Genomic DNA, 16401 nt, shown 5'->3' with positions numbered 1-16401 from the left:
ATGACCTAAAACCATGAATCACACAACTGCTTTAAAAGTGAAGCTCCCTTTATTCAGAGGAGTACAAAGAGTCTGATGTGTCCAAGGAATCTGGAAAATAATGAGGATGCCCACACCATCCTCACTGCGTCTCTGACAGTTCATCCAATCATAGGAATCTGGAAGGAACAAACTCCTTTTTCCAAGATCAGAGGTATGAAAAGTTCTCCCTTCTACCTCCGGTTCCTCCACAAAAATAAGCTATTTCAAATAGAATATCTTCACACCTTCACACCAACCATTCGGTTTCAGTTGTCTAAACAAATCTGAACACACAACAGGGCAAGACAAAAGATGCCTTATTGTGGCAGAAAGTTATGAATACCAGTATCTCACACGATCTCACACTCATGTGGGTTTAGGAAAACAGCACTCCCGGACGCGCTGATGGTTTGGTCCCGAGTCTCCAGGTAGGCTGGCGCTGGAGCTTTCACTGGACGGTGACAGGTATGAGGGGTGTTATCTCCACTCACATGGTGACAGTTGATCAGATTACAAACGCCAACGTCACAGCTTGGAATTCAAAAGAGAGGCAAGGTGTTTTGTAATTTAGCCAGGCTTTCTGCACCATCATTTTTTTCTGGTGCTCACGTCTATTTTGTGACCGGCACATTTTAGATGCACTGCTTCAGGGTTTGACTTGACTTTTTTAGGACACCTCACAGATCGCTGATCTCTCCACCGAGAATATTTATGCTGCCTGGAAATGTGGACATTTTGGGACATCTTTATTTTTATAATCACAGTCCAAATGTCTCTTTTCCTGTAAAAGCGTGCTTATAATGTAAAACTGGGAAATATTGTTACGCAAGCGCTAAAACTTACTTACTTAAAACCTGACTTATTACCTCCTTATTTAAATGGTCTTACCCAGGGGCGATTTTAGCCCATTTTTGAGGGTGCTTCAGCACCCCCAAAATGAATCAAAGCACCCCCAAAGATTCCTTACTTTTTTTTGACAATATTTGCTGTTTGTGGGACACACTACTAAAAATATAAAAAGCATACAGTACGTAATTGAGATGGAACATTTTAACAACAAAAGTATAGATAACCCCTCCCCCCTCCCAAAGTGGTTTGTTCCAGCTCTCCCCTGCTCTGGCTCTAGCGCCGTTGCTGCCAGAGCGATGGTGGCTGAGACGCAGCGGAGCAGAGGTGTAAGTGCCTGGCTTAAAACAGGACATGTTAGCTGCCTTTAACCTTCAGTTACTCTTTATATAGTTAGGTAGGAGTCAGGCCATGTTTCTTTTTAGCTGAAAAATATTACACCAGGTAACCTGCAGTGTTGAAAACGTGTTTTCCGACTATGTTTGCTACCCTACAATCCGTCGTGCTTTGTAGTAAAATCAGCAACATTTGACCGTCCTGTTGCTCCTATTTAAATGTATGCAGCCTATTTAAAATGTAAAACGTAACATTGTCCGCAGCCTACTGTTGTTACCACCATCCTGTTTTAAATGTAATGAGAGAAACTGGTTATTTTGTCATATGTGCCGATATTGAACCCAAGGTACTAACTAGCTAACTGACTGGATGCCCATTAACCTTATAACTCCTGTTGTGTGTGTGTGTTTGTTTGTGTACAGAGAGACAGCCAGGTTCATAATGGATATGAGGTAGTTTTTTCAAAAAAAGGAGCCACATTCAGGTAAAAGTGTAAAATCAAATGATTCATCAATAAAGGATAATGTTGGATCAGTGTTTCAATATTTATATCCTTTATTAGATGTACATGTGGTTTGTTTATTTGCCTTTTGGTTAAAAGTAAACTGAGAGAGGACTTCTTTTTTATTAGTGATCTTAATAGTATTTTTTAATCTAATTGAATACAATCAATTTGTGTATGATTGTCAGTCCAAAGAGGGAGAGAGGAAAGAGGAGAACATGAGGAGAAAGTACAAGGTCAGGAAGAACCAGGTAAGAAAACAGACAGGGAGTACTAACAGGCACAACAGAAACTGTTAAACTGGCAAAGAAAAAAACACAACTATTAAACTATCCGGTTTTTTAATGATGACGCGACGAATCCTACTTCCGGGTCTAAAGTAGTCTGCGTTTAATATGGCTTTTGTGTTGTTAACATGTTTAATGTTATGTATTTTCTTCTATTTGATCTCAAAAAGCTCCTAAAACAGTCAGTGATCCCTGTTGACCTCCCTCGGCTTTTATTACCGCTAATCATTTATTTAAGCTCAGTTTTTAAAACCTTAGGATGTAACTACAGCCCAGCCCATGCAGCAGTATATGAATGACTAACCTCGTATTGTGGATGGATTATCTCAGTTGTTCTCCTGGCTGAAGTTTGGTCCTTTTACAGCATCCTGCCATGCGATTACATTTGTTCCTGACCACCGAGAACACTCACGTTAACTTTTATAGAGTGGAAAAAAAGTTAGCTTGTTTATATTATGCTAACATAGCTGTGTCGTTAGCTGTCACGTAGCACATCTTTATATCAGAATCAGAATCAGAATCAGAATACTTTATTGATCCCTGGGGGAAATTATTTTTTGTTACAGTGCTCCATTTTAAACCAACATTAAGACAAGACAGACAATACGCTAACTAAGAATAGTACAATATATACATATATATACATACATACATACATAAGTCACTTATAAATAAATAGTTGGAAAAGCTACAAGCTAGCCCAACTTCAGTAACCCTACAAACGTCACTGCTGTTTAGTTTTCTGTCTTCATTTATGCTGGAAGTGATAACAGAGCTGTACGTTTGAATTTGTTTCCAAAACCCCGCAGTCAGGACATGCTATATTGTATTTAGATAGAAGCTAGCGAGCTAACTCCCTGCTAACTTCTAACTCCGTTAAATGTCATAAATTCCGTTTTCATGGATGCCTGGATGTTAAACTCAATTGTTACACCTGGTAGAGTAGAACGCTGATCATTTTATTAAAGATGAAAGACTTTAGACAGTTTTTCAACTCTCAGTAATGCCATAGTGATCGTTTGATATATGGACCTGCAGCGGAGTTTAGACCCAGACACGGCTAGTGACGTCAGACTGAACAACCGGATTAAAGCTGCTATACACAGTCTGCAAAACAAACTGGGTTGTCAGCCCTGGCACTGCATTACCATATTGAGCTTAAGTCAGAGGAAGTCACGGTTGCCAGAGACTTTTTGAAGCTCAAGAGTGAGGCTGGTGCCATCCCAGATATGTTAACATTGTACAATCTTCTGGATAATCAGATCTTCCCCAAACTGAAAACTGTTATTCAGGTTGTCCTAACAAACCCAGTTAGCAGCTGGAGCTGTGAGAGGTCTTTTAGTGTCTTGAGTCAGCTCCATACCTGGCTGAGAAGGACCATGGGTCAAAGCAGACTCCAGCACCTGGCTGTGATGTCAGTTGAGAAAGAGATGCTTGAGAGACTTGAACACCAAAATGTGATAGACAGATTTGCCAACCTCAAGCTGAGGCGACAGAGGATAAAAGACAAGAAAAAATCTGCAGAGCCATATTAGTATCTGCAGTAAAGATCTTTTCATACATTGTATACATTGTACCAGAGGCTAAGGTGTCTCAGTTTTTTTACATTTTTTAATAATATTTTGTACATTTCAAGGACTCTTCTATTTTTGGAGTGTATTTTTATGTATCTCTATTGTATTATAATACACTTTAAAAGTGAATCTCTGTCCAAAAAATGCACCCAGCTTACTTTTTACTCACAGTGAGCATCATTCATTATTATCCCGCAGTAATTAAGGTTAGGAAACTGCGATCGTGGCTCAAAGAGTTGGCAGTTCGTCTTGTAACCGGAAGGTTGTCGATTCGAGCCCCGGCTCGGACAGTCTCGGTCGTTGTGTCCTTGGGCAAGACACTTCACCTGCCGCCTACTGGTGATGGCCAGAGGGGCCGATGGCGCGATATGGCAGCCTCGCTTCTGTCACCAAGTGTACCTGCCTCCACCAGAATTGTAAAGTGCTTTGAGGGCCCTGCTATATGAATGCCATCAATTATTAGTATATGTATTTTTTAAAAATTCCAATCCATTCTTCTTTTGCAGCATTTAAATAACCTTGATCAGATTTGATGGTTTTGTTACAGACTTTCCAAAAAAGTGTTTTGCTTTTCTTTCACAAATGTGGGGATTAAATTGTGTTAAAATGTACAAAACAGTGATGTCATGTTTTGTGACGAGGACCCAGGCACAGAGAGACTTGATGAATTTAAGAATCTTATGATTTAATAAAGAAATTTGCAGACTTGCACAGAGATGGTAAAATTGTGATGACTGATAATGGAGATGAAGACAACAGAGGACGAGGACAGGGAGGACCAGGGGTTTAAATGCACCAAGGGGACAGTCAGAGGGAACTCGGGACAACGGGAGACATTTAAGGATGCAGGGACTGACAGAGACAGGGAAGAAGTCTCATCGTGATGAGGAAAGTTTACCTTGCCTGGATGGGCAGCTCTCTGGGTGCTCAGCACCCCCAAAGCTCTGATCCTAGAATCGCCCCTGGTCTTACCTTTAACTATTTGTAAGTAAATATAATTACATAAATTACAGGAGAATTAAGCCCTTAGTCGGAGCAGTATTATAAAGTGTTACCTGCTCAGCTGAGGTGAAAGCAGACGTGCCCGTTTCACTGCTTTAGTTTCTATGATAAGTTTTAAGGAGAAGCCTGAATCTGATTTCCCGTCATGTGCCTGTGTTTGTTTTTTCTATTTAATTTCTCCTTTATTATTAAAAGGCCCTTGAACATCTCACTATACACATGCATAATGTCTTTATATATATTATTATTTTTTATCTTCACATCAAAGCAAAGCGTTGTGTTCTCAGACAAAGCTGTTTGATTCAGCCTCATGTCAGTCAAATCTAAACATTTACATGTTCATTTAGTCCAGTTTGAATATTTCAAGGTTAAAGCAATCTTATCAAATAAATATATAATATAATTTTTTAGTATAAGATAAAACAAGATAAGTCTTATATTTACCATTTGTACAGCAGCACTTAGAGACAGTCAAATACAAATAGATATACAAATTTAAACCACGTGCATGGGGACGTAGAGTAACGTGTTTTTTAAAGAGGAATTTTGAGCATAAAACAGGAATTCCCTGATCATGCAGATTTAGGTTCAAGCATGTCCTCTAATAGGATTTGAATTTTAGCATTTTTTTGGAGAAACTAGTAGGCCAGGTATTCTATTAAAAATTAGTTATTAAAGAGTGATTAATAAACACGTCTTGTTGAAGGAGTTTACGTACGACTGTAGTCTGCTCTGTGCCAGTCTGCACCTGCATATTGATATTACTGCATATTAGAGTATTGAACACAGTTTGGGAACATTAAAAGTCACAGGAGGAATCTAATGCTTCTTCATCTAGTGGTGAAATAAAAAGGACCAAAGCAGGGAGACGAAGATGGATTCGACCTTCGCTGGGAAACTGGAAAACATTATGAAATCCATTTGAATCTAATGAGCTTTGAGCCGGCCTGTAATGAACCTCACAAATCAGGATGATTTGTTTCATCAGCACGCGTTCATACACACTGCTCAGAGGGCTGCAGTGGCGCTGGTGCTCTGTTTTATCAAACACTGGATAAACGGACCACTGTGTGGGCCTTAGGATGCCATAAACTGTAAATGTTTAACATACATTTTGACCTGCGAAGGATAGCGTGCACGCTGGATCTGCAGTGCATTCTGGGCTGATGATTTAAGCTGTCTTATTTCTAACAGACTAAGGTTTAAAAAACACACGGAGTGCTTTTGGTTGAAATTTACAGGCAAAGGAAATGAAGGAATACATGTCATCCTTCACAGAAGCGCAGGTCAGGGAGAAGGGCAAATGCATGAGGAGGACCACAAGTTCTCAGCTCTTTGATCAGTAAGAACACCTCAGGTACAATTTAATTCCATGTGGATTCAAAATCCTAGCAGAACTTGAGCGAAAATCACTTAAAGGAATGTGAGAGATGATCTGCTCTGAAAGCAAACGGCCCCATTGCACAGGAAATGGCAAACTGTCCGTTCAGTGAGCTCAGCGCTTCCCCCTCAGACCTCATTTTGGGGCACAAACAAATGCATGGCTTACATTTCCACATCACCCCTATGGCTCAGGGCTCAAACAGAGCAGCATCTGCATCCTGGTCCCGCCCCGTCAGTCAGTGCGAGCTGGATGGGGTCAAAGACAGCTTCCTGTCTTTAATGGTCGCCGCCTCTGTTCAGCACTTTTAGCACAGAGGCCTGATGTGCATCTTATCTGCAGTGTCTAAGTTCAACACAGTTGTGCATGCTGGTACATTTTTTCAGCAATCTTTAAGATCTTTGTTATTTTTTCTCGACTTTGCTGTGTCTCGGTTTTTATTTTTAGCATAATCTTTTCATTTCATCTTAAATTTCCTCGCATTTTATCAGGTGTAAACTTCCTGGCAACACAGTATAAAGCAAAAAAAAAAATCAATTGATCAACAACGTTTGCTTAGTTAAACTGACACAAACACTTCTTAAAACTCAAACTGGGCAACCTTTCAACACGCCGATTTAAAATCGGAATAATTTGCATTCATGTAAAAAACTCTGAGTCCCAGTGGTTCATGCTGACGTTAACATGTTTCTGATGATGTGCTGTAATACAAACACTCATTTTATCACTCCAAGCTCTGGATGATGTCACATAGAGCAGGTTTCTCTAATGTGGTCTCGTCACCTACCTGCTGTTTAAAACTTCTGTTAGCAGGGGGCAGCCAATCAGAGCTGAAAGAGCTTTATTAATAATGAGGAGGAGCTGTGGGGCACAAAGAAGGATTATTTTGAACTATTAATCATGCAAAGCTGCTTTGGAAAAGTCATAGAAAGAAATAAGAGATCCACTTTGAGGGCATTTTGTAGAAAACTCAGTTAAAGGTTTCAGCTGCATGTCAGAGTAAACAGTTCCTGAAACCAGATGACTTCCTCCACACCATCAGACACAAGGAAGCTGGCGGGTCTTATCACTGAATCTGGATTCATAGAACTGCCACAGGCCTCTGGAAAAAAATCCAGATATACTGGGCAGAGGGAGCGTGAGAGGAACAAAGTGTCCTCACATGGAGATTATCTCCTCCTGAACTGATCATGACCGTCTCAGACTCATTCAAAATTAAAAATTAAATTAAAAATTAAATCTGACTCATCTGTTCAAGGAAAGAAAAAAACTACATGAGGCCTCATCCTTGAAATACGTCACACTTTTCTCTTTTTCAGGCCTCGTTTTGCTTTGAAAAGTGATACGTTTCTAAAAATGGTTTATTCTTATAGTCTGACTTCCTGCATAAAGTGGAACCCTCCTCCAGCCTGCTCTGTCTAGTTCAGTTTTATTATAAATTAAGCCTTTTGCTCTTATGTTCTTACTCATCCATGCTACGAGGAGCTGAACATGAGTCACTTCACTGAGCGTGAAGGTAGTAGTTTGTTTCCTGTGTGACGACTCCTGCAACAAGTTGAATCATGGATCCGCAGAGCTGCCAGTCTGGCTGTGAAAACCTGAGGGTATTTTATAACAGGAGGGCAGGGCACATTGTTTCAGCCTGAAGAGCACAATAATTACGGCCATATGTTTGTACAAAAGCTTCTCCTCCAGGAAACTGCAGTGAAACGCAGAGCGAGTGAAAGGATCTCAGGGTTTTCCTTTTGTCACTGGAAACTATCTGGCATTATTCTTCCTCCTGCTCCCTCTGTGAGTGTATTAATCCCACCAACCCACTTCCTGCTTTTTGTCAGTGATTACACCCCCATTCTGAAAAAAGCGAGCAGAGACGAGGGCCCTGAAATTTAATATCCCAGTCTTCACATAAAGGAGTTGCTGAGGTGTAGGTGTTTCACAGAGCTGAGGTTCACTTCCATAAATGAAAACAGTGTTTTATTTATTTCTCTAACAGCTAAATCATCCATTTATACTACAAACCCAGGTACACATAGAGCTTTAGTCTCACTGCATGCACAGCACGGGAGCCTTTTTAGCTGACTTTAGGCCCATAATAAGCAGACCTACGATCATTTCTAGTGTTCAATTAACATAAGTAAAGTTAGATATTAGAGCTCCCGTGGAGGTTTGTTAATTCATCCAGGAAGTTTAAACAGACACAAAGTTCAGACAAACCTATCACTGCCATCCCGTATCTAAAAGCTGGATCCAGTGTTGGTTATGGTGAGTCGACCTGTTCGGTCCAGGTGTGGGACATCTGCTAATGGCGCACGGAGGAAACGGACAGAGAGGCTCAGCAGGTCGGAGGTTTGTCCTGCTGAGACCCCGACAGGATGCAGGTTCAGAAATATACACAAAACCATGTATTTAAGTCTGAGAACAGTTCCCATCAGCAGTTTTTACCTGATTTATGTTGTACTTGTTTACATATAAATACGAGGCCATGACAAGTGCACAAATTCAGGATGAGAAATCAGTGAAAGCTTCACAAAGCAACCGCTGTGTTAAAGCTAAAAATGATCGTTCTTATTATTGACAAACAGCTGAGCTCTGTGCAGAGCAAACTCGGCACAGCCGAAAGCTCAGGCAGGAAGCTGGAGACAGTTCAAACTGAAGCTTAAGCCTGATTGGCTCACGTTATTTCACCTGTGCCACCAATCAGTAATTAGCTGAGTACAAATCACTTACTGACACTAATCACCCAGTGTCCCAGCATGCCCACAGCTGCACATCAGTGAGCCGGTAACGTGGCGGCCTTTTTCTTCTGAAGCCACACAAACACTAAGAATGCGGTTTGAAGTTTTTATCCTTTAATGCGCTCAGTCGTCTGGGCCGAGGCACGGCGGCATGTTTTCCTCTGCCAGAAACTCAACTTACTTTCAGACTTTCATCTTCATTTGCATAATTGCAGAGTTCAATTTCCTTGGTAGCCATTAAAAAGAACAACAGAGGGTCGTTACACTGGGACAATCTCACACAGTAATGAGTCTGGGCTGCAGCGCCGGACCGTGATGGATGGGGAGGCTTCGCCCGCTGCCACTTTATTAAGTACTCATTTTTGTTTTAAGGTGAAAAAAACACCTAAGATCTGATGACTGCAAAGCGTAAAGAATGTCTTCCTCCTCCTTTAAGAGCAAAATCAGCCCCAAATGTCAAATTTGACAATGAGGTGCTCCAGCAGCTGCTCGCCTTCAGACGAAAGGTCGCTTTATGCTCTGTGACACGTGCAGCTCTGCAGCACATCGTTGCAGCTTAATGATGGAAAGAGTTTTAAAATTGATGAAGAACAGCAATCAGAGCGCAGCACATGAAACAAGAAGATGTCTCATGAATCATAAGTTACATTTAAAATAACATCGACGCCAGGTCCAGTTTCCTCAGAGGGGATTCAAGGTCTTCTTATTAATCCTGAAGAGTTGTCCATTATAATCCCCGCTAATCCCTGTATTGGTGCACTGTTTGCAAATTGTCAGCAGCCATTTGAAATGCCTGCTGTTTGCAGAACATCTATGCACAGTGTGTGTCCCTCACACAATCATTTCATAGTTTCTGATGCGAAAACACCTACAGGCTCATCTCAGACAGATTAGTGAGGTGATTTCAGAGGAATCGTCCAGGTATGGATCTGTCACAGTTCACAGGCTACTGCTGTAAAAATGACGAACGCCATCTCGAACATGACCATTGCCGAGAGTGATTGTTGTTAGTCGTGGATGGACAGATGACGGGAAAGGCTCTCGCCGACTCTGGCTGGCAGTTTCAGTTCAATTCAGTTTTATTTCAATCACAACAGCAGTTGCACCAAAGTACGTTATTCTGTGGGTAAAGACCTAGAGTAATGCAGAGAGAACCCCAACAATCAGGGAAAAACCATAGGTTATTATTGATTAACTGTTCTGAAAAGTGAAAATGTGCAGCTTGGTTCACGTTTACATTCATGAAGCAGCAGACAGCAGAGCGACCACTGGCTCATGACTTTAAATAAACCTCCAGAAGCTTGGACTGTGGCCCAGAATGAGGCCGACACTCAGACGCTGCAAAGCTAGTCCTAACTGTAATGTTGGATTCAATGAAGCCAAACCTGTTGGAACTTGAAACTGACTATGAAGAAGAGCGAATACCAGCCAACCCCACAGTGATCAGTGATTATCAACAAGGCAGCCTTCCACAGCCACCCTGTCGGCCACGTGCAGCTGCAGTTTATCTGTTTGCTGTCTCAGTAACGTGCAGCATTATTGGTGCTTTCATACATACGCTGTGTTTTCTCATGAAGTCATGCCCCGTCTTTACACGCGATTCTGTCTTTCACCTGCATCCTCTCTGCTATTCAGACATCTCAGTTTCCTGAAACAGTCCGACTGATCGAGACTCTACCAGCACACAGTGCAGACTCTGTCAGTGTGACACATTTGGTCAACTGGATTTATTCCTCAGAGGACAAAACCAGAACAGAGATCCCTCCATCACGTAGATCTGTAAAGACCTCGGGTTAAGTTCAGGGACCAACCAGGTGCAGGATGGCTCCACGTGTCAGGTTAGGAGGGCTTTAAACTCTACATGGTGTTAAGTGTCAGTCAGCTTTTTTCTTTTACAGCCAGAGGTCTGCAGAGTGTTTTTGGACCTTCACAGGAGAAGTGAAACGTGCTCCGCTGTTTGAGGGCTGTTGAGGTATGAAGTGAAAAAATACTCAAATAAGAACAGACAGCTGCTCTTGTATGCGCTCCTACTTCCAGGTACCAATTAAAATCGGGCTCTTGGGCATCTGCCAGTCGGAGGTATGACTGACTGACTCCCCACCCCCATGACTTCTTCTTTTTGATGGAAGCTGCCTCACAGCTCTGCTCTCGCTTTATAGCTTTTTTCCTGCGTGATCGTTAGCAGAGCTCAATGACTGTGACCCCTGACCCCTGCACGGTCAGCTCCAGTCACCATCCCAAATTATTCACCTGTTCTCATATATAAATTAGTGCTTCGGGGCTTTATTAGGGGGACTTTATAATGAGGCTGAGAGTAACATTACTCTGTGAGCTTCGTGGCAGGGCAGCTTGTTTTTTTATTTGAGCTGAAAGTCCAGCTTCCTCACAGTAATCTGATGAAAATCAGCAGTCTGGGCCTTTCTGGGGTGTGTTTAACTTAAAAAGCAGATGTTAAGCCCTTTAAGCAGCTTTCACAGCTGAAATTCAGATGCTGGATTTCGTCAGGGTGAGGCTACAATGGTGACCTCTGTCTGGAAAGGTCATGGCCTCCAAACTAACCCCATTCACACCCAGAGTGAAGCTGGAGCGTGGAGGCCTTTAGCTGAACGGTTATATCTGAGTGAGTTACAGTGTGGTAGGACTTAACCCGGCCTCGATGACCGACATCTGTGAGTGAAACCTCAAACGGAGAGTCCGTCAGAAATAAGGAGTTGAGGAAAGAGTGAGTGAAATGATTTAATGTTCTGGGTTTGATCAGAAATGTGTCCGACCTTTACTCTGAGCTCTGCTCTACAACAAAAGCAGAGACGCTAACCTCAGCAGGGGGTTTCAAAGAGAAACGTCCAATCTTCCCCGGTTCAGCGTACACGTGGGACTCCTCACCGTTCTGAGTCATAGGTGATCGTGACCAAAGGCAGATGAGAGCTGCGGTCCGGACATCAGCCTCGGCCTGCCATACCGGGCAAAGTAAGGTGGCCTGGCCTGCTGCGCGGAGACAGTTTTCTGTGAGAGAGACACTAAACAGGCTGGATGTGGAAAATCTGAGCTCTACTGTTCAGTTTTATAACTGGTGGTTTATTAAATGTTAACATTTTCAGAGGTTTTTCTGGTTTTAGTGGTCAGGATCATGCAACGTCAAACTGGGCTGTGTGTGTCCACCAAATCAAATGAGCTTTATTCAAGTACACACACACACACGTGTGGTCACAGTGCGCTGACACGGCCAGAGAAGTTCAAAGATTGATAAATCAACCAGAGCTTCCCCACCTGACCTACACTATCTTTAACATATTTAATGAAGCCATGCAAACTTTTACCTCCAAATCTTTTTACTGTTTGGAGCCTTTGAAGGTTTTATTTTTATTTTTGAGCCTTCGCAACTTAATGAGGGTTCATGGATAACAGCTGCTATCATGTGTTGGTAAAAATGAACCTTTTTCAGACACCTATCCCACTGAACACGACCCCTCAAAGTTTACCCAGAATGCATTATTTTGCCTTAAGAAAACAATCAAAAGGCAGGCTGTCCAGGATGTACACATCTGTACATCTGTCCAGGAGAGTCAAGGAGGCCATTTACGTGAAAAGGGAAAGACCATCTCTGAATCGAGGAGGGGGCCTAAGGGTACATCTTTCACCATCTTACAGTGCTGTGATTGCAGCCATTCCCCAACTCTCTGTGAATGGTACTCATGGTCATTGATCAGTGGTTGTTGATCAATGGTCATGAGAATTTGCATAATTATGATGAAGGTGACCTCCCAGCCCATTGTTCCTTCAGTGGGCTGGTTTCAGTCATTATGCACATGTACTGTTTTGGGGATTGGGGAAACCTGCAGTCAGCTGAGACTGAAGAAGTCACTTGGATGAGTGACGAAACGTTTCTCCCACAAAACGCTACGTCCAGATGAACAGAATGAACCTTTGGAGAAAAGTCTGACTAAACTATAGCAGTACCTGCAATTTTCAGAGTTTTTTTCAGCTATCTGCTGTCCTAATGACTCAAAAATCATGTGATTGACACTCGACCAGCCCCCACGACTGTGTGCACTTTTATTTAATTTGCCAGAGGACTGACTCAAGACTTTGTGGACTGGTGCCAGCTGAACTACCTCCAGATCAACGCCAGTAAAACCAAGGAGCTGGTGGTAGACTTCCGCAGGCACAAGCATTCTCCACTGCAACCACTGAACATCCAGGGTATGGACATTGAGGCTGTGGACAGCTACAGGTACCTTGGTGTTCATCTGAACAACAGACTGGACTGGACTCATAACTCAGACGCCCTCTACAGGAAAGGGCAGAGCAGGCTGTACCTGCTGCGGAGACTCAGGTCGTTTGGAGTGGAGGGCCCACTCCTGAAGACCTTCTATGACTCTGTTGTGGCTTCTGCTATCTTTTATGGTGTGGTCTGCTGGGGTGGCAGCATCTCTGCTGGGGACAGGAAGAGACTGAACAGGGTGATCCGAAGGGCCAGCTCTGTTCTAGGATTCCCTCTGGACCCAGTGGAGGTGGTGAGTGACAGGAGAATGGCGGCTAAGCTGTCATCCCTGTTGGACAACGTCTCCCACCCCATGCAGCAGACTGTGACAGCACTGAGCAGCTCCTTCAGTGGGAGACTGCGGCACCCACGGTGTGGGACGGAGAGATTTCGCAGGTCTTTCCTCCCCACTGCTGTCAGACTCCACAACAAAGACTTTAACTGAACAAACACACACATCCACACATGTGCAATAACACTAAGTGCAATAATCCTTTCTGGCATCGTTGTATTTTTACTCAGTTGTATATAGCATTCGTATTCTATTTTTATCTTATTGTATATTTTTATTCTATTTTATTCTACTGTATATAGTATATTATTTTATTCTATTCTGTACAGCTGTGTACTGTATTTATTCTTATTGTATTCTAATTTTTGCGTCATAACTTTTGCACTGTCCACTTCCTGCTGTGACAAAACAAATTTCCCACGTGTGGGACTAATAAAGGTTATCTTATCTTATCTTATCTTAAAAATCTGCCCCAAGTACACTAACCTGTTTTTTTTCCTTTAAACTGAACGTTACTGCAGCGTTGTACAATCACACGTTTTTCCTTCATGTCCTTTTCCGTCTGCAGACTAACGACATCTGTGATCAAAATAAGACATTTTTCCTTGTTTAGGAGCAGCTCCCCTCCCACCCACGCCCGACAGCCACAGCTTTTACATGCTGCTGTTAAACTCTGTTCGAGCTCTGTTTTACAATCAAAGCTTTTACTGGTGGAGCATCTGTGAGAGATGTGGCGCTGCACCACTGAAGGCCCTCATAAAAACTCTCACGTCACAGATATGTGTGTGTGTGTGTGTGTGTGTGTGTGTGTGTGTGTGTGTGTGTGTGTGTGTGTGTGTGTGTGTGTGTGTGTGTGTGTGTGTGTGTTACCGCAGCAATTTCCTAATGTTGTAAACCTGCTCAACATTTGGCAATAAACCCCCTTTCTGATTCTGATACAGTGGCTGTGAGAGACATTTTTAACCCCTTTGCACCCAGCGTTTACCAAAACAGATCACCTGAACAGGTACGAAGCCACTGTGTGAAGGTATGAGTCATGTGATGTGAGGTTGCGGGACTGTTTAAATCACACAGGGTCACTCTTGCCTCACAGCACTGTATTTACAGAAGTTCCACAGGATGCTAACAGGCAGCAGCTATCAGTCAATCAGGCTCGTTCGGACTCGGTGAGGAAGAGGAGGAGAAGTGTGTCGCTGCTCTGGTAGGCATGTGTGTGTTTGAATCAGGGTGCATGTAACCTCATTTTGCCCTCTCAGCACTGGTTTTTGATCCTGTGTAATCTTCTGTGAGACATTAGCTCAGTCCCATCAAGAGCCCAGCAGGCTGGACTAATAGCTCCCAGCTAACCATCCATCTCTCATTTATGGCGGGTAGTTTCAGCCACCCTTCCAGCTACGTCTTTATCTCAACAAGTCATTACAACCGTGTTATCAACGCTGTCATTAAATGGCCCTGGAGAAATGACCCATTGGTCCAGACGGAGCGCTTGGCTTTGAAATACCAGCAGAACATCCACTCCTAAAAAACACGAAACTCCATTTACTAGATTTCTAGTAAATCTATTACATCCCATCAGAGATGTGGCATCTGGTTACTCCACCTCTGACGGGATCACCAGCTAACATACAGCATGTGCCGGCCTGGCTCCAGGTGTATCCAGGGTAAAATCCTTACCAAGTCAAACATGCCGACCAGAGAACGGGCAGACAAGCTGCTGTTCCAAATCCGCTAAGGCATCGAACAAAAGAAGAAGAAGAACAAGAAGGAGATACAGCTGTTCTCCAGGGTCACGGCAGCCAAATTACAACTGGACACAACACAGACTCTGTGAGGTCAAGCCAGGTTCAGGGCAAAAGGGAAAGTGTGCTTTTAGAGAAGTTATGTGTTTTTGTCCTTAAAGGTTATCTCGCCTCCATCGGTTTCAAACACCATGACTCAGTTTGCAGGCAGACCCTGCAGGCGGATACGGGAGCACCTCAGCGCCTTCTAACCCTTATTTCAAAACCATCAAATTATTAGCGCACTGCAGAGGCTGATTTAACTGCTCATACAGTAAATCAGCTTGAGGACAAATATGAAGACAAGGCCGAGAAACTTTGGCTGAAGCTCAGGACGTCAGCCTGCATGCGCTGACATGTGCTCCTTCACTCTCCTCCCATACAAACGCTCGGAGCGAAACCTGTCAGATCACACACTTCACACACTCACACTTTCATCTCTTTTCTAAAACGTGTCATTTATTCTCTGTGTTAAACCTCAGATATCCTCCCAAGGAGAGATGCTGCCCTCGGAGAAAACCTACATGTGCTTTAAAACTGAAGCAAAAACTGAACTTTTCTCACATGTGAGCTTCATGTAGTTTTCAGCTCCTCTGTCCTGTTTAAAGCTCCTCCTGGCTACTGTTTTGTGACACTGAGGTGCTAAATAGTGGTATTATTCTTCACAATAAACAGCAAGCAGCGTGGAAACCTTACCTGACGTCCAGTTAGACGTCTTTTCCAGGAATTCCTCTTTCTCCTCTCCCGTCACGCTTCGGAAACTTTAAAAGAAATCCTTTGCTCGCACGGCGACAGCCGTCGTCCTCCCATCACAGTTTGGTGCAAAGTTCATGAGAAAAAGAAGACGAGTGTACAAACATGCAGAGTTACAGGAGTGAGTCTCAGCCTGAGCGCCTTCAGAGGATCTGCACCAGACACACACCTCAGCACTCCCTCAGGATCTCATCTCCACCCACTTCTTGCACTGTCCCTCCTCTCTGTCAGTGCAACACACACACACACCCTCCATGTGCCCAGATCGTGGGCTGCCCCCCCTTTCTTTGCCTGTGGGTTCAGGCCTTTGGGCCTCAGCCAGCACTGAGCCTCTGTGGTGAGTGCATATGTGTGTGTTTCTGATCCTGTACATCCAGTCTCTTCATTTTTAACATTTCTCTTATTGCAAATATGATTTTTCCTGAAGGGTAAAAACAAATCTGAGGACAGAGCTCACAGACCTTCAGCCAAACCCAGAATTCAGTAAAACATTTCGATAACACTTTCTGTTTAATCCACAGATCTGAGACACTGATCACGTGACCTCAGTGACCTGCTGAGGAGGTTTGGATGTAAAAGCTCATTGATGTACTCTGGTGATTGTCCATGCAGAGGTCTGAAAGTCGATAGCAG

At 43.2% G+C, this 16401-nt stretch overlaps 1 protein-coding gene across 1 annotated transcript in view; it reads right to left on the bottom strand.

Moving 5' to 3' along the window:
* fat2 (FAT atypical cadherin 2) overlaps positions 1 to 15942 on the bottom strand; it is a 102123-nt gene extending 86181 nt beyond the window's left edge. The window contains exon 1 of the mRNA XM_085418036.1: positions 15712 to 15942. The gene's annotated coding sequence lies outside the window, so the exon portion shown is untranslated. The remainder of the gene's footprint in view (positions 1 to 15711) is intronic.
* Positions 15943 to 16401: the final 459 nt, after the last annotated feature.

The sequence above is a fragment of the Rhamphochromis longiceps genome, linkage group LG2, assembly GCF_057381845.1.
Source record: "Rhamphochromis longiceps isolate RC_006_pf linkage group LG2, R_longiceps_female_GT1.1, whole genome shotgun sequence".
In the NCBI taxonomy this organism is placed as follows: Eukaryota; Metazoa; Chordata; class Actinopteri; order Cichliformes; family Cichlidae; genus Rhamphochromis; species Rhamphochromis longiceps.
The sequence above is the reverse complement of the archived record's forward strand: the minus strand, read 5'-3'. Positions and strand labels throughout refer to the sequence as shown.